This window comes from Schistocerca serialis, chromosome 8, assembly GCF_023864345.2.
Source record: "Schistocerca serialis cubense isolate TAMUIC-IGC-003099 chromosome 8, iqSchSeri2.2, whole genome shotgun sequence".
NCBI lineage: Eukaryota > Metazoa > Arthropoda > Insecta > Orthoptera > Acrididae > Schistocerca > Schistocerca serialis.
In genome coordinates, this window is record NC_064645.1 from 211,752,280 (window position 1) to 211,772,291 (window position 20,012).

Sequence of the window (20,012 nt, forward strand, 5' to 3'; positions counted from 1 at the left end):
GAATTATGGTGCAGAGAACCGTCGTATACATTACTGTCTCACAGAAAATTCCAGGTGGCTAAGTCATGTTGATCGTCAAAGGAGGTGGTCAATTAATGTATGGCGTGTTATCCTTGGAAACAAAATCATACGTCCACTCTATTTGGCAAGGATTCCGCCTGTGAGATCTATCGTGATTTTATCGTAGTCGGTTTAGGTGATCATCATGGAAATGTCCATCTAGAGAAGCCGTACATTATTGCAGCATGCTGCTCATCCAGTCCATTTCGTACATAATGTCCAAAAGCGGAACAACAGATTTCCTGGAAAGTGGTTAGGAGACAGTAACTGTCAGGAATGGGTCGCACGGAATTTCATTAGAATTTTTTCTTTATATTTATTTTTTTAGTGGGAGGGAGGGGGAGGTATATCTAAGAAATCGTGTTTATGTCACCGAACTGACAACCCCAGGTGCCATCTAACATCGAGGAGCTGGTTACTCAGTGACACCAGCAACTTTACGTCTCGTCCGCAGGCGCTTCGGGTGGTACGTTGAGTTGTGCATTCAGGAAAATGGGCATTCGTTTTAAGTGCTCTCTTGAATGAACGTTCCACTACCAGAACAGCAACAGTCTAGAATAACATTTCTATTTAAATGACTGTTATTATTTTGCAAGATAAAGAGAAAACTCCTAATCCGAAACATGTGCTGTATATAAAAGATTTCCGAAGAGAAACAACATATGAAGCAACTAATAAGCATTTTAGGTCATAAACGTACTAGTTATTCTTATCAACAGAATAGTGAAATTTTTGCCTCTTGCGGTTGTAAAAGGAAAGAGATCAGTCCTTACGATAATTTGTGTAATTTGAGCCTTTTTTCTATACGGTCCAACAACCACTCAAACTGTAAACAGTGTTGAAGTACACCGTGGGGATATTACAATTTATTGTCTACTTTTTTGCAATGGAGAATCATCAAAGTCGATGCAATGGGCCATTGTCTTTTATGAATGGAATGTGACCAGGTAACAAAAAACGTGCCTCACACAGTGATTAGATCTCACACCGGCAGAAATATTCAGTTTCGACCACTGGTTTTGCGTATCTAAATATATACAGAGTAGGATTATCTAATGTGTGAGTAATTTTGCCTCTTTAACGATACCCATCCTGCAGCCGTTGGAAGTTCTTATCGCCTGTTTGCCGAGTTAGTGAAATTATTTTTTTCTAAACTCTAGTAAAGTATATTTTTTCCATTCTCATCTTCTTAGCGCAAACATAATTTGAGACACATTTCACCCAGGCATACAACTGACGAAACTTGAAATGTAGTTTATATCACTGAAAATTAGTGTGAAGTGCCACAATGAGCACGAAAATAATGGAATTTACTGCCAACAATACTTACCTGAAATATAAAGTATGATTGCACTATTTCAGTGTAAGTTTTATAGAACTAAATCTTTAAGAGGAGATTTCTCATTTACTGAATTGTGGTGTTGTGTCACTGTTCTTGCTGCGGTACGGTAAGTGTCGTGTTAAGTTGGTCTCGCTTTATTTCTGCAAGAATTGTACAAAAAGTGTTTTTGATTTTCTGTTCTAAACCCAAAAATTATGATCTGAAAGTTTTTACCGTCGTGATCACTGACCTGACATAGCATTATCTTTAAAAATGGTGTCCTGCAATATAAATCTCGCAGAAATCATTCAGAATTGTCGCCACACTGGGGATGAACAAAATGATGAACAAGTGAGCACGGTTGGTAACATAACATCTCTAGCGTCTGGCGACATAATTGTACGAAAACAACTATTACCATGGAGAGTAAGTAGTTATCAAAAGACGGGATTTAAAGGGACAGGTTTTTAAGTGACACACGTCCGTTGATAAGCAGTAGTTTATCAGTGACAGTTCAAGCCACGATAACGATCTTATCTCAAGTTCACTGATAAAGAATTTCAGTGGCAGGTTACACACTTGGGTGACTTATACAGTACTTAAGGTAACCGCGCACTCTTCTCTCCCTGGAGACCTATCCGCAAATTGATCAAGACCCACCAAAGGAACCCCTATCCCTGCTTTCTGCCTCTCCTGCAATGGACCAATGAGAATCAGGCACCCCCTTCCCATCTTTTATGATTGGGGCACTTGAGTGGACAAGTAGTTTCAGTTAAGTCACTTCAGAGCTATTTGTAAATAACAAAGTTTATATTTTCTGATTTTCGTCATTTACGGCACGAGCATAGACCACACCCAGACTGATATGTAAGAACCATCGATTTTACGTATTTTCCAGAATTTTAAGTATTTTCCCGTTTTTCTACAATTTTCAGTATTTTCGACAATTTTACACATTTCTTTTTCCAAAAGTTCACGTATATTATCCAGTTACACAACTGACCATTAACATTGCAACACCAAGAAGAAATGCAGATGATAAACGGGTATTCATTGGACAAATATATTATACTAGAACTGACATGTGATTACATTTTCACGCAATTTGGGTGCATAGATCCTGAGAAATCAGTACCCAGAACAACCACCTCTGACCGTAATAACGGCCTTGATAAACCTGGGCATTGGGTCAAACAGAGCTTGTTGGATGGCACGTACGGGTACAGCTGCCCATGCAGCTTCAACACGATACCATAGTTCATCACGAGAAGTGACTGGCGTATTGTGACGAGCCAGTTGCTCGGCCACCACTGACCAGACGTTTTCAGTTGGTGAGAGGTCTGGAGAATGTGCTGGTCAAGGCAGCAATCGAACATTTTCTGTATCCAGAAAGGCCCGTACAGGACCTGCAAGACGCGTTCGTGCATTATCCTGCTGAACTGTAGGGTTTCGCAGGGATGGAATGAAGGGTAGAGCCACGGGCAGTAACACATCTGAAATGTAACGTCCACTGTTCAAAGTGCTGTCAGTTCGAACAAGAGGTGACTGAGACGTGTAACCAATGGCACCCTATACCATCCCGTCGGGTGATACGCTAGTATGGTGATGACGAATACACGCTACCAATGTGCGTTCACCGTGATAACGTCAAACACGGATGCTGTAAACAGAACCTGAATTCATCCGAAAATATTACGTTTTGCCATTCGTGCACGCAGGTTCGTCGTTGAGTACACCATCGCAGGCACTCCTGTCTGTGATGCAGCGTCAAGGGTAACCGCAGCCATGATCTCCGAGCTGATAGTCCATGCTGCAGATGGTTGTTGTCTTGGAAACGTCCCCAGTTGTTGACTCAGGGATCGAGACGTGGCTGCACGATCCGTTACAGCCATGCAGATAAGATGCCTGTCATCTCGACTGCTAGTGATACAAGGCTGTTGGGATCCAGCACGGCGTTCCGTATTACCCTCCTGAACCCACCGATTCCATACTCTGCTAACAGTCATTGGATCTCGAGCAACGCGAGCAGCAATGTCGCGATACGATAAACCGCAACCGTGATAGGCTACAGTCCGACCTTTATCAGAGTTGGAAACGTGATGGTACGCATTTCTCCTCCTTACACGAGGCATCACAGCGACGTTTCACCGGGCAACGCCGATCTACTGCTGTTTGTGTATGAGAAATCGGTTAGAAACTTTCCTCATGTCAGCACGTTGTAGGTGTCGCCACCGGCGCCAACCTTGTGTGAATGCTCTGAAAAGCTAATTATTTCCATATCACAGCATCTTCTTCCTGTCGGTTAAATTTCGCGTCTGTAGCACGTCATCTTCGTGGTATAGCAATTTTAATGACTAGTGGTGTATAAGTTGGGCATACAGTGCAAAGCACAATCTATATGCAAAACTGGCAGAGGGATTGCGGGAAAAAGGCACGACTTGTTCGTAGTAAATGCTTATGCCTCGTCAGGCTCCACTAGTAGACGTGGCTGCTTCATTTCGTGACGAAATAGTGAATTTACTAACGTACATTCGAGTTAATGTAATTTTAGATCTTAATTACGTATTGCGTCGGGAAGATAAATGCCCTAATTTTAATTTCTGTGAAGATTTGAGTGTGTTAAAGACCGCTTTAGAACTAAAGGACACATGGATCCGCCTTCGCTCACGATCTAGAGCCTATACGTACGTCAGCACCATCTTCACAAGTACTCCAGACAGTATCCACGTTACCAAAGATTTTCTGCATAATGTGGTCGACTGCGAAATATGGCCAATTGATTTTTTGGACCACTGTGTCGGCGGCCGGGGTGGCCGAGCGGTTCTAGGCGCTACAGTCTGGATCGCGCGACCGTTACGGTCGCAGGATCGAATCCTGCCTCGGGCATGGATGTGTGTGATGTCCTTAGGTTAGTTAGGTTTAAGTAGTTCTAAGTTCCAGGGGACTGATGACATCAGAAGTTAAGTCCCATAGTGCTCAGAACCATTTGAACCACTGTGTCAATTACATCACGGCCCACATCAAACTGCAATGCTTCCTGGACCCAATGGCCTGGCGACTAAACCTTTAGCTCTAGATAACAAGGAATTGCACCAAGCAGACACAGAGACGTGGACTCGATGCCTCCGGAGCCAGCTAAGATACACATGGTGTCTTATCTGGTGGATTCAAACAGCAAAACTCCAAATTAGAAAATGAATTATTCAATTTGAAAAAAAAAGTCTACTGGCGCAAACAGACACTGGAATATTATTTCTTGTGCCTTCGAAACTTGTAGAATGAACCAACGAATTTGGGGGTAAACAGTCTCCTAATGAAACTCACCAGAGCTGTGGAACTGCAGTCTCTGGAAGGCAGAAAAGTGCGAGCGATATGAATCAAGAAAATATTTCGGTGTACCATATGATAAGGCAGGCCAAAAGAGGCAAACACCAAATCCTTCAACACCTTCTCGACGGATAAGGAAATACCTACGATAAACAAAGTGCAGTTAAGCAGTATACCGATCAATCAGTCTGTTCGATAATGCTGCCTTTCATCTATGACTCTTGTAGAGCATAGCTATGGAACCGCTACTTTTGTATCTGCACTTAAATCTAAAAGGATTTCAATACGCAACCGGTCTGCCACGCATATGAGGATGATATAAGTGTTCTTGTTAACACGAACCAAGAGATAAATTCGAGGGATTATTATGGCTTACGGCAACGCCTGCGGTGCTATGTTAAATAAATTCAAATTCAAGATTTTGCCCATAGGATCCACCAGCGATCATGTGGAGACATTCTGTTCACAGTGAACTGACAATGTGAACTGGTTAGGAATGATCTTGACACCGAATCCGCATGACATGCATATGTTCAGCACCTTACGCCCGAAAGACCACAGGACGCCAGCAAACACAGGCCACAATAATGTAGAACTAGCATAAGTTCGTAAATTTTATACGGAATTGAGTTATCTGCAAGAAGCCCCCCACCGAAACGCCACTTCAAAGTTATATATCTCACTGACTAGGGGACAAGTACAAAATCCTATAGTGATTAAATATGCAACCAGCAACTGGTAAAATAAGTGGAAGAACATAAATAACTATATCCTTACTTCGACGTGAAATACGTGTGATATGATACAGTCAATGAGAAAATTGAAACAGCAGAAAAACTGCACAAGATTAAACTGAAGCCTGACCCATATTGTGACAACTTCCATCTGGAAGACACCCTAGCACGTATGTTTATTTGCATTGATCCCTTTAAGATATGGAACTGGACATGAAAAAACTTAGCAGTTACAATATCTACACATAGGGTGCTCTATCCAGACTAGAGCTTACACCCTACCACTAAACACAACAACTGTGCTTGGCTGCTTGAAAATTTTGCGAATATGTTATTGGAAACAAAGTTGCAAATTTATAAGATATTATGATTCGTCTGGCAGAAGAATACTCAAAATTAAAGACATTCCATAAATACAGTGTCTTCAGAATTTCCTTCTTTATACTTTGATATGAGCATGTGAGTAAGGTGCATTGATCTGGGATAACAGAAACGTGTTCAGCTTATACTCAGAAGCTGTACGTTAGTAAAACCGTCGCCTGATCTATCCAGAAATATAGGAAGCGTTTTCAACCAGAAAAGTATAATATTTTATTTCACTGTTATTCTTAAAAAGAACTCAGTCTATTTACCACTTCTTGCCACGTTTGAACGTGGAAACAACAAAAGTTGTTCGGGTCACTTGAAGAAGAAGTCAAAACTTTCACTCATAAATTACTCTTACGAAGGAATAGTTCATTTCCAGAAGAAGAGTTTAATTAATTAAAAAAATTACGTATACTGCTGAAGGAAGCTAGCCGATGAAGACATAAACTGGTGGACTCGCATTCGGGAGGACGACGGTTCAATCCCGCGTCCGGCCATCCTGATTTAGGTTTTCCGTGATTTCCCTAAATCGCTCCAGGCAAATGCCGGGATGGTTCCTTTGAAAGGGCACGGCCGACTTCTTTCCCCGTCCTCCCCTAATCCGATGAGACCGATGACCTCGCTGTCTGGTCTCCTACCCTAAACAACCCAACCCCCCCCCCCCCCCCCCGAACATAAACTGGTGTGCGTTAGCAGGTCTATAAGGAGGCCCCATTAAATAGAAAAAGTGCTTGTGTTCGGTCAGAGGGTTTAGCTACCCTCTGTGATAAAAAAAAAAAAAAAAAAAAAACTGAGTGAATGGATCAACGAACAACCTGAACGGGTGTTATGGGACGTCTGCCACGAACAAATTCAACAAACAATATAGAACAAAAAATGAGAACACCAACAAAAAGAAGATGGTAATGTGCTCGCCTCCCACGCAAGCGGGCCCAGGTTCGATTCCCGGCCGCGTTGGAGATTTTCTCCGCTCACGGACTGGGTGTTGTCTTGTCGTCATAATCATTTCATCCTCATCACAAGCGCGCAAGTCACCCAATGTGGCGTCGACTGTAATAAAACTTGCACTTGGCGACCGACCTTGCCCGAATAGGGGGCCTCCCGGCCAACGATGCCATACGTTCATTTTCCATTTTTTTTTGTTAGCTCAGGTTCGTTTCCAGCTGCTGCCATAAGTTTTTCATTTCCTGTTATTCATCCAATGTTAAACGAATAGCTATAAAATTTTAATGTATCTAAACAATTTAATTTTAGTCACATAAAATTAATACATTCAGTTTAGTTACGTTTACTTCACTCACAAGTCAAGAGGCTATAAGACACCACATTTGAGCACATTATAGTAACATTTTGCACTAGACGTCATTGAGTTGTTTATATCTCTAACGTTACAATCGTACCGTTAAATTCACTATTGTGTATGCCTTTTGATATTTCATTGTTTGCCATGTGATGTGCAGTTTTATAAACTAACCTATTTCTATATGTTTGACGCTGGCACAGCGTCAAAAACCGCAAGAAGGGTTGCATTTTAAAATTTTATATATGGAATTCGCACCTGAGCAAATAAGTTGCTACACCATTTGACAGTAGCATCAAATGTAATTAATATTTTTACGTTCATATGTGAATTGATCTAAATAATGATGTATATGTAGGTTGTTCCCGTTACCACCACGTTCATAGGTAATCTGTTAGATTGAAATGAGATCTGTGACTACAGTTTTTTCACTCCGACAGAGGTGTGTAAAATATTTTTATTTACATATCTGAATTTATTTTTCCTATTCTTGAAGATACTGTAACTTTCGTCATTTATTTCACTAGCAGGTAGCTTGAAAATACCCAAAGGGATGGATTTTGTTAATAGCGCAATAGCATGGAATAAAGAATTTTTCTTTCAAAAATTCAGTCTTGATCACACCACATATGCTTCAAGAACATAGGTGACCGGTTTCGGTCATATCACATGACTATCACCAGACTTGTAATTTAATTTAGAAAGTAGTAGAAACCTTACTAGATTGACAATAAAATATGACAAAATGCTTATAAGGATAAAATACAATAATATTTCTCTTCTTTGTGCAACTTGATCTGGGACCTTAATTTTGGTAGTACATCCAAAACTACAATTTACAGTTGAACATGAAAATCAAAAACGTATTAACTACCTGGATCTCATATCCAATAACAAAGGCAAACATAGCTTTGCCATATACAGAAAACCTACGACTACTGATATTATTAATGCTAGGTCATATCATCCTAACAAATATAAAAAGGATTTTTTAAGTCAATGATCCACCAGATTCTAAAATTACCCCTTGAAGAAAATGAGATTAAAAAAGAAACAACTATTCTAAAACAGATTGCGAAGACTAATTCTTTTGATACACTTCAAGTTGACATTATGTTTAATAAGCTGCAACAATCACAAAGTACACCACTAATAGGAGCTCACAAATACACAAAAATGATGTACATGGGGAACATATCCGATAGGATCAGTAATTTATTTAAGAACTTCGAAATAACTACAGCATTTGAAACTAACAATAATTTGCAAAATAAATTAAGACATACTGTAGGTAATGATAATGATAGCTTTCTTAGATCAGGGGTTTACAAGATCCAATGTGGTGATTGTAGAAAAATATACATTGGTTAAACAGGCCGGAGCTTTACTACACGATACAAAGAACATACATCAGGTACTGCACGAACAAAATCAGTCTTCGGCCATCACATAACTTTTAATAAGCATGCAGAAGGAATGGTAGAACAGAATTTGCAAGTCCTTCATTACGCCAATAAAGGCTTATTATTAAATATTTTGGAGGAGATCGAGATATATGCTCAGTATAAAGATGAACCGTCAGTGCTTCTCAATGAACAGTTGTATTTTCGTGAGAAACATTTTTATGATCTGTTTGACGATATTCTATGAACATGTATGTACTCTTTTGTTCAGAAAATCATAGGACCCAGTTCTATCCATGGCAGAAATGTACCTTAGAACAGCACATAAATATTTATATCACAATCTTAAACTTCCAACTAGAAATGTTACGAAATAAAACTCCATTTTCAATAAATCAGTTTTATGACATTTAAAAAAATATTTGTAATATCATACCATTCTGCAGCTGATCATTCCATTATTACATATATCTCCAGTGCCAATTAATGTTAATATAAGACAGACAGACTGAATCTAGCATAGGTGTATACTTGCAGTGAAGTCACAACTCACATATAGATATGATGCCACAATGCCAAAGACCTTCACAACATCATTGACTTTGAAACCATTGTGGTAGAACCACCTTAGCCCATAGAGGGCACACTGAGTGTACGTCGTTTGTACAGTTATTTTTAAAGCTTTTAATTGATATTTTATAGAATATTTAAGTAATAACACGGTTGTAAACAGTTATTTTATACATAACTATTTTTATGTTATTATTGTACTTTGTTTTTTTTTTACGTTTTGACGATTATGTGAACCCGTTTTACACAGACCGGTTGACGTGAGGTAAAGGGTGAAGAGGTAGGCGGAACATCTTTGTATTTAAGCGTATGCCCGTCACTTGCTGGCACCAGTTGACATCACAGCAGCTGAGAAGAGTGCTCCACCAATCATCTTCGATGGTTGCCATGGGTTTAACAAGTCTTTTTGTATTTTATCCTTATAAGCATTTTGCCATATTTTATTGCCAATCTAGTAAGGTTTCTATTACTTTCTAAATTAAATTACAGGTCTGATGATGGTCATGAGATATGACTGAAACCGGTCACCTATGTTCTTGAAGCATACGTGGTGTGATAAAGGCTGAATTTTTAAAAGAAAAATTTTAAAAAAATTTTGATCACTGTTCCAAAAATGTTTATTAAAAATGAAATAAAGTGTTTATTTTTTTTTTTAAAAAAAAGAACAGCCTACTCAGGACAATGACTTTCCGCAAGACACACTTCATTCAAGTAGCTCCTCAAATGTCCTTGCGAGGCTGAGAGTACCCATTTCCAGTGTTATGACTAAGAAAAAATTCCTTGCAGTACTGGGAATTAAATGTAGCTCTTCTGCATGATAGACAAGCAGACGATTCAGATTCAGAGGCAGGCAGTCATATGATACAGGTGTTAAAGGCTCTTCCATAGTAACTACTGTAATCAGTTACCCCTATAAAATGGCAAATAAATAGAAATCCGATTGATTAATAAAATTTAAGTATTAACACTTTGCTTGAAATGTTTAGCATTGATCCACAGCCCCAATGTTCTATCATGTCAAAACACAGGAATAAGGTAAACAATTTTTTTAAATAAGGGGGAAAACAATGAAAGCAGTGCGGTAAAATGGAATTAATCATCTTGGGGTTGAAGTCCTTTTTTCCGTGTTTTGCTTTAACAAATATATGTTTTTGGGTGGGGTCCACCTTTAGCAAAAAACAGTTTTGTTTTTTAACCCAAACATGTTTCACTGCAGTGGCAGCATCTTCAGTGGGCTTTTATTTTATGGCTGTTAAAACTAAAACAAAATTAAAAAGGACACCCAACACACAAAGACAAAAGCCTCCTCATCAACTTACAAACACACAGAACACACAAATGAGCACACATGAACAAGAAACACCCATAATGACAAACAAGTGCTCCACCCTCACCTACAACAACAAAGCAGTTCACAGAATAGGCAACATACTCAAAAAACAAGGGTGAAAAATAGCCTACAGAACAGACAACTCAACACAGAGAAAACTAAGGACAACCAACACAGGCACAGACAAACACAACACATCTGGGATTTACCAACTAACATGTCAGGACTGCAAATCAGTTTATATAGTAGGGCAGACAAGCAGAAACTTTAGTACCAGATACACAGAACACAGAAGAGCATTAAAAAGCAACAGCTGTCATTCCACATTTTCTGAACATCTTGTGGACAGGAATCATAACCCAACAAACACCAATACTGATCTGAAAATTCTCAAATGCAGCAACAGCCCCCCCCCCCCCACAAAAACTAATAATTGAAGAAAATTATCACATACAAAAAGCCATAGTGGAAAGAAAACAAGTGATAAATGAATACATAGCTCTCTGCAATGGATCTCTGTTCTCTGCCCCCAAAGAATTAATAGACAAGACCAACCTATAGAGCTCTCAACCCTCACCCCCACCTGACACCCACCCCCATCACACACACACACACACACACACACACACACACACACACACACACACACACACACACACACAAAATCCTCAAACCTACTGTCACACACACTCTTACTTTCTCTCTCTCTCTCTCTCTCACACACACACAGACAAGGATAAAAAATAAAAGAATCCTCAAACCTACTGTCACTCTCTCTCTCTCACACACACACAAAATGCACAAACACCTCTGAAAGATTCAGAACTACTGCCAGCAACACCTTCAACTGTTTCACCATCAGCCACCTTGTTTTTACACCTTCAACTGTTCCACTGTCCGCCATGTTTGTTTTTACAGCTGGTAAACAGTGAAACAGTGACAATGACAGCTCCAGTGACAGTGATGAAGATGAGGAAAAAGGAAATGTAAGTGAAACATAATGTAAACAGACACACACACACACACACACACACACACACACACACACACACACACACACACAGAGACTTTATTAATTTCAGGCACAGAAATAACAATTTTCAAATCGTTATTTTGGCTTAAACCATTTATCTACTTTAAGGTGTAAGTGGGGTAGCGTTCTCGCTTCCCATGCACGGGTTCCCGGGTTCGATTCCCGGCGGGGTCAGGGATTTTCTCTGCCTCGTGATGACTGGATGTTGTGTGATGTCCTTAGGTTAGTTAGGTTTAAGTAGTTCTAAGTTCTAGGGGACTAATGACCATAGATGTTAAGTCCCATAGTGCTCAGAGCCATTTTTTGTAAGTGGTTGCAGATGACAAACTGTGGAACAAAACAGTCAATGTAGAAAATGTAGAAACACAATACATCAGAAAAACCACACCATATGGTAAAAAGGTACGAATTCATAATTTTATGTGGTTTTTCAAATGTCTGTAATTACGATTTAGAAACTAATAGTTACATTTATACAAACAGTAAAGAACATTGTTTATCTTCAACAGCCATAAAATAAAAGCCCACAGAAGATGCTGCAACTGCAGTGAAACGTGTTTGGGTTGAAAAACCAAATTATGTTTTGCTAAAGGCGGACCCAATCCAAAAACATAAAAAATGAATTAATTAATTCATCATTCAGTGAAGCCTGACATTGTCAGGGGGAAAGACGGAGGTCTTAATGTGGTTTATTAAATAAAAAAAAATTTAAAAGTGAAACTTTTTGATGCCTATACCGCAATTTTCTTATCACAATGAAAGTTCGATAACTAGTTCCGTTTGCTATATGCAACAAACTTCATATCGTTAAAAACGTGAAAAGGCGGTGAATAAGCATTGGAAAGCATCGTTAGCTGTAGTCGTGCTACAACATGCTTTCGTAAGTACCGTAACGATTACAGTACGTAATTGAAAATGTCACGGCGAGCAAGCCAGGCTGTAGACCCTGGCTTACACAAGAATGATCCTGTGCGGCGTAAACGTAGTCATCTTTAAGAAATTGTACAAATTGAAGGATAATATGAGTACAATGCACGCCCACTAGTCTGACAAGACACGTCAAGACTGTGCCATGAACGTTTGGCAATCTATCGATAACAAAAGCACACAGATGGATGAACAGCGGATAGACAAACATGTGGCTCTCGTTCTGGCAGGCACATACGTGACACCTGTGATTCGACTATAGAGATGCAAGAAGTGTTTGATGAGGCTGTGTGTCGCTGTGATACGTGGGCCAGTGCGCCAGTGGACGGCGGCAGCGGGCACAGGCAATGAGGTTCGGATTACTAATACGGCCAGCACAACAGCCGCGCATGCGCACTCGCCGGAGAAAATAAAACAGTTGCGAGCGAGCAGTGTATCCAATACGGCCGTCCACTCGATGTTGGTAGCGGCTGTTGTGTGACGTTTCCATGCACCATGTTACTAGAAAGGTGTAGACGGCCTACCGCTTTCTGAGCTAAAGCCAGCTGCATGTGTTTGTTGGAGAGCACTAACTGCAGCACATTTGAAACCGAAGGTTTTATCTGTGACATCGCTACAAACACGTCGCTGACACATTCCGGGCGAAGATTGTCCCATCCCTTTAAAAAATGGGGCTGTGTCGACCATGGCGCCATTGTAGTAAACTCTGGTACTCATGGTTGACACAGAACTCGCATGTTATAAGAGAAAAGTGGACAGCTGGTTGCCTTACACAGCCCACATTTCCATTGTGCGAACTAATAACCTGGCAATCTGAGCGATTCAGAGTAATAGAGACAGAGTCAGCCACCAGCAGGTAGTTAAATATTGGCAGCCCGGGGTAAACGAAACACTAGCCACATTTCTAGAACTGCATTATTTAGTTTATTTGAATTCAAGCTTATATTTTTACAGTGTGTGCTCAGAGTGTGAGTTATCATATTCACCACACGTCAGAGGTATGTCTGTCAACTCCTCGTTGCTCACTCCATAATACGGGGTGAAACACTCTTTGCTCTGCAAACAACTACAAGAGTGCTTACGGGCTGAATATAATTATTAAAGTGGATACTGCTGCACCAGTGGTTGACCGCCATGCGTACTTATAGGCTAAAGAAACAAAACAATACACAGTAGGCAAACGCACACTCCCCTAGAAAATAAAGGTAACAAAGAAAGAATTAAAACAGGATTTCACTGTCATATGTGCCAGCGTACATAAAAATTGTTAGAAAGTCTAATGTCCGTTGTGATTTCCAAGTTAACAATACACAAATTTTTTGGGGAGACATATGACAATGGCGCATATGATTGATTTGATGGCTCTGGGGTATATAATACTCACTGAAATAACCTGCGATGTGAACTGTATAGACCAAACCGGAGCTCCTTTAACATGAGGTGCAAGGAGCATTTGCAACGACTTAAGTAGACTGCCTTGGAGCTACGTTTAGGAGAACCGGTCTTATTTAGTGAGCACTGAGGACAGTATCTGATTCCTCCACAGAGCGCCAAAAGATCATGCGTATAAATTTACAAGAGCAAGAAACAAGTGCCTGGAAAAGAGCTCAATGGAAAGAGCGATATTGTGGCCACACCTGCTTTGCTTTATTTGCTGCATTAATCATTTAATACCTCTATAATGGTCGTTACAACGTACAGCGTCCATTACACATATGATTTATTTTCTGGTAATGCTATTGTCACCTTCATTTTTGATTGTCTTTCCTCCTGCACAATAAGATCATTAGAAATAATGCTGCTGTGAGATTCCGTCTTTCCATTGCAATCTTCATTGTCCTAATCAGGCCCTATTAGATTTTGCTCAACTAGATTTTTGTAAGTACACTACTAGACATTAAAATTGCTACACCAAGAAGAAATGCAGATGATAAACGGGTATTCATTGGACAAATGTATTAAACTAGAACTGATATGTGATTACATTTTACGCAATTTGGGTGCACATATCCTGAGAAATCAGAACCCGGAACAACCACCTCTGGCCGTAATATTGTCCTTGGTACGCCTGGGCATTGAGTCAAACAGAGCTTGCTTGGATGGCGTGTACAGGTACAGCTGCAACACGATACCTCAGTTCATCATGAGTAGTGACTGGCGTATTGTGACGAGCCAGTTGCTCGGCCACCATTAACCAGACATTTTCAATTGGTGAGAGATCTGGAGAACAATGCTGGGCAGGGCAGCAGTCGAACATTTTCTCAATCCAGAAATGCCCGCACAGGACCTGCAACATGCAGTCGTGTATTATCCTACTGAAATGTACGGTTTCGCAATGATCGAATGAAGGGTAGAGCCACGGGTCGTAACACATCTGAAATGAAACATCCACTGTTCAAAGTACCGTCAATGCGAACAAGAGGTGACCGAGACGTGTAACCAGTGGCACCCCATACCATCACCCCGGGTGATACGCCAGTATGGCGATGACGAATACACGCTTCCAATGTGCATTCATCGCGATGTCACCAAACACGGATGCGACCGTCATGATGCTGTAAACAGAACCTGGATTCATCCGACAAAATGACGTTTTGCCATTCGTGCACCCAGGTTGGTCGTTGAGTACACCATCGTAGGCGCTCCTGTCTGTGATGCAGCGTCAAGGGTAACGGCAGCCATGGTCTCCGAGCTGATAGTCCATGCTGCTGCAAACGTTGTCGAACTGTTCGTGCAGATGCTTGTTGTCTTGCAAACGTTCCCATCTGCTGACTCAGGGATCGAGACGTGGCTGCACGATCCGTTACAGCCATGCGGATAAGATGCCTGTCATCTCGACTGCTGCTGATACGAGGCCGTTGGGATCCAGCACGGCGTTCCATATTACCCTCCTGAACCCACTGATTCCATATTTTGCTAACAGTTATTGGATCTCGACCAACGCGAGCAGCATGTCGCGATAGGATAAACCGCAATCACGATAGGCTACAATCCGACCTTTATCAAAGTCGGAAACATGAGGGTACGCATTTATCCTCCTTACACGAGGCATCACAACAACGATTTACCAGACAACGCCGGTTAACTACTGTTTGTGTGTGAGAGAAATCGGTTGGAAACTTTCCTCATGTCAGCACGTTATAAGTGTCGCCAACCTTGCGTGAATGCTCTGAAAAGCTAATCATTTGCATATCACAGCATTTTATTCCTGTCGGTTAAATTTCGCGTCTGTAGCACGTCATCTTCGTGGTGTAGCAGTTTTAATGTCCAGTAGTGTAATTCTAATTGACAAGGGGAGCGGTAATGTTGGTAGTGTGTTCAACTATTACTTTCTAGAGCGTTTCATTCTTCACCATGTAAATGGATTCTTTTAATACAAATATTAAAAACAATAAATCATGTTTGATACAGCAAAACTTATTTATAATGGCATTACCTGGTTACCTGTCTGTATAGGATAACTCTATCACCCTGTCTCTGTCCATCTCCTCCACCCTTCTGTGTTCACCTCTTTAACCCTCCAGTCTCTGTCTATCTCCTCCTGCCTATCTCTTCGTCTCCTCCTTCCATCGCTCTGCTCATTTTGCTCATTTCATCCTCCCATTCTACTTGTCCATCTTCTCCTCCACCCTTTCTCCCTCCATGTTATCACTCTCACCCCGGAAGGAGGCCGGTTGTTCTTATACCCACAGCAAAAAATGTTCAAATTTGTGTGAATTCCTAAGGGATCAAACTGCTGAGGTCATCGGCCCCTAGACTAACACACCCATCCACGAGGGAGGACTCAAACTTCCGGCGGGAGGAGAAGCGGAATCCGTGACATGGCGTCTCAAACCTCGCGATCACACAGCGCGCCCATCCACAACATTTCTTTCCAGATTGCAGTTAATATGTGTACCAGATTTGGTTGATATTGTTCCATAGCTATAGGATGAGCTTTCTACCCGAGGCTTCGCCCACGTACGCATATTTCAAATATATCCCCATATATTTTAGCTGTTTCATATATATTTGCACACATATTTCATCAGCATCTCTAGCGAATTTCGCTTTGCAGTTTCAATTTCACTTATGGCGTCATATCTCCTGAACTGTGTGTTGAACAATGCTATAATTTTTTTGAACATTCAGTGGTATTTGTGAATATGTTTTCAAAATGTGTGGCGAATACAGTTAGCAGCAAATAAGTAAAATTAATACGCTGCACTTCATACAGCAGTTTTACTGATGATCAGCGGAAATGTGGTAAGCGATAAACTTTTTTCCTTTCATCATGTTGTGAAGGTCGTCAGCGAGAAAATGTTTTGTTAAGGTTTGAATTTACATCTCAAGTTTGTTGCAAGTCTCTAAGAGCTTTCATTCTCAAATAGTGGATGACTGGTGCTACCTCTCTGACAGATAGATGGTTCTTACCCCCTGAATGTTGATTTCCGAACAGTAACTGATACGTATACCAAGTGTTGCTAAAATCGGTCCAGTGGTTTAGGAGGAAGTGTGGAGCAAACATATATGCTTACATACATTTTGTAATATATATGGATATATGTGGCTGTCTGATCGTATTAACTGACCGGCACAAGGATTCTTTCCTTGACACTACATTTCGTGTTGTATGCTGACCCCTCTGGTGATTGTGGGCCTCCGGTCGGTACTTGCATACGCAACATTCCGACGGCTATGCCAACAGAGGTCGCTGATAACTTACTCCTGTCTGTTGTTTCGTTTGGCTTTTTAATTACTTATTCTTATCGTTTTTTAAGTACTTTTATTAGCTCCTTAAATTTGAAACCTGGCTGCACTACTGTGATTTAACGTTACCACCTTAGTTTTTCAGCATAACACATAGCCACTTGCACTATTCCTTTTTAATACTTAAAAAACATGTCATTCACCTATTTTGACGTACTTTATTTTTTAAGTGTACTAAGTTGCCATACGGTTTGGTTCCAGAATAGTTTTTTGGCTAATTATGCGTCTCTTTTACATAAAAGTACATACATATTTGTCAACTATGCAGTAGACAACGGCGATACCTGAGGTGTTTACGCCACAAACAATACTTTTGTGTCAGAAGTGCACTCCAGTTTCCTATGAATAGCAGCGCTGTTCACATGCAACTTGCCAACACTGTGGCTATGTTTGCAATATGTTGCACTGCCTGCCAAAAAACTGAACCGCCCAAAAGACATGGTCGGATGTGGGTCGGATGTGGATGTGACTTTGTTCACGTACAAACTACAGGCTGTTACGTAAATAATTATAGAGCTGCAGTTCTCTGTGACAGGTTGAACGGCCATCACAGTGCATTAGTGTTGTTGGTGTTTAGTGTTCTTACCAGGCCTGATCAGTGTCAGATGTTGTATGATTATTGAAGGACATGAGGATACTGCATACTCATCAATACAGCATTTTCAGCATCTTATCGAGTTTGAAAGGGGCCTCATCGTTGGTCTCCATTTGGCCGGCTGGTGGAATCGTACAATGTCCACGTTTTAGGGCCATTCAGATGTGACAGTAGCCTAATGTTGGACTGCATGGCAACGTGAGGACAGGCAGACCCGTCGGTAAGATTCCAGTCGAGTGCGTCTGACCACCACAAGGCAGAAACGCTGCACTGAGCGCCACGCACATGTAACTCCTTCACATCTGCGGCAGCCATCCGAGAAGGAGCAATATACGCTCCTGCAACATCATAGTTATCCCAAACCATTTGTGGGACACTAGCAGCAGCCAGACTAAATTATTACCATCCCATGCGTTTGTCCTGTGACGGGGAAGCATGAACTGCTGATGAAAGGCGTTGCATTGTTTCCAGTGATGAGTCAAAGTTCTGCACTACCCCGACCATCGCCGCTGAGTATGGCGGCGTTCTTGGGAGAAGTCCCTTTCTTCCAATGTTTTGGAGGGGCACAGTGATGTTATTCCAGGTGTCATGGCGTTGGAGCCATCAGATACGACTTCATGTCAAGGGTGGCGTGACGTGGGAACACAGTACGTCACGGACATCTTGCGTGAATGTGTGTTACCGCCCAGGCGAAAGCATCGTGATACCATTTTTCAAGAGGACAGTGCTCGTTTACATATGACATGTGTCTCAATGAACTGTCTTCGTGATTTAGAGGTACTTCCGTAGCCAGTAAGGGTCACAGATCTGTCCCTGATCATATGGGACCATTTCGGACATGATCTCTGTCCCAATGTCAGGATCAAGGATATCGGTTATAACAGTTGTGGGCCAGCTTGCCTCAGGAGACGATGCAACGGCTTTACGGCGCCGTGCCCAACTGAATCAGTGTATGGATCGAGGCCAGAGAGGGTACGATGTAGTAATGAGTAGCTGTTATCCACAGCTGTGCTCACGCATCAGTAGTTTTGTTGTGATGAATGACGATGAGTAAGTAAGTTGCTGTACGTGCAGTAACATCAGCTGATCTAACGTGTTTGTCTGTTTGGGTAAGCGTAGTTCGTGATGTCTACTCACCCTCCTCCCAAGCTGTCCTAATGGACAATGCGTCAACATGCGCAACGTTGCTGTCAAGCAGTGCATACAGAAGGGTATGGGCAGGAGCATACGTCTATGCATCGTGCTATTGAAGCACCTATCGAATACACAACATGTACATTGAGTAACAAATAATGTGCAAATATGGATGAAAGACACTGAAGATTGTATAAGCATTGTATCCCTACTTTGAGTCGAATCATGTAGCACGTATGAACCAACAAAACTTTTACACAAATAAAATAAAGTTGAGAAGTGAAAGAGTAAAAAGCTTTTTCAGAGAGTAAATATTTTTTTCAAATTTGAGTAATATTCATAAAATCAATAAGTATCTTGAACTACACACTTTCTAAAGTAGCATATGTTCTCCCTGAGTGTTCAAACTATCTCGATAACAAATTTCATCGACATAGATTTGTTCTTCTTCTTCTTCTCCACTTCTCGTATTAGGCACATTTCCTGTTATGGTACTCCATCTCTTGTATTGCCTTCCTACATTTCTTCTTCCTGTCCGTTTCTCCATCCATGTGGTCCACATTTTCCTTTCATTTTCTCTTATTTTCGTTTAATTTTTCGGTTAGGATATATATTCCTAAATCATACCTTATACCTTCAAATCTTTTCCGATCTTGCCTTGTACATCCTTCTGCTTTTCTTAATTACGGAAAATGGTAAAGGAGTGTAAAAATCTGTAAACTCTGAGTGCAAGCGATGTGGACTAATAACTTTACTTGATCTCGTCTAAACATTGAACTAACTATTGTAATTCAAGTGACTAAGAAAAATTTCACTAAAACTTTCAGACTTTCAGACACATCGTAGTTACACGCAAACAAGTAATACAGTAGCGCTTTACCTAAAAAAAATTGTCACTTATTCAATTTATTGGTTTATTTATACAAGTCCGTAGCACCTGTCCATAACATATAATGTGTATATTGTTGAATATATATATAAGGATGGTAGTCCCATCATCAGTCCTACCTGCAATGGGCCAGTACCCCATTCAGGTGCCTAATATCCGTACTTGCAAGTACTCAATCGAGTCTCGGAAACAGGACGGCTTACCGGGATACGACTTGGGCATGAAATAGGAACAAGAGAAAGTCGTTTAATGTAGCATGGAAAATTGCCACCTG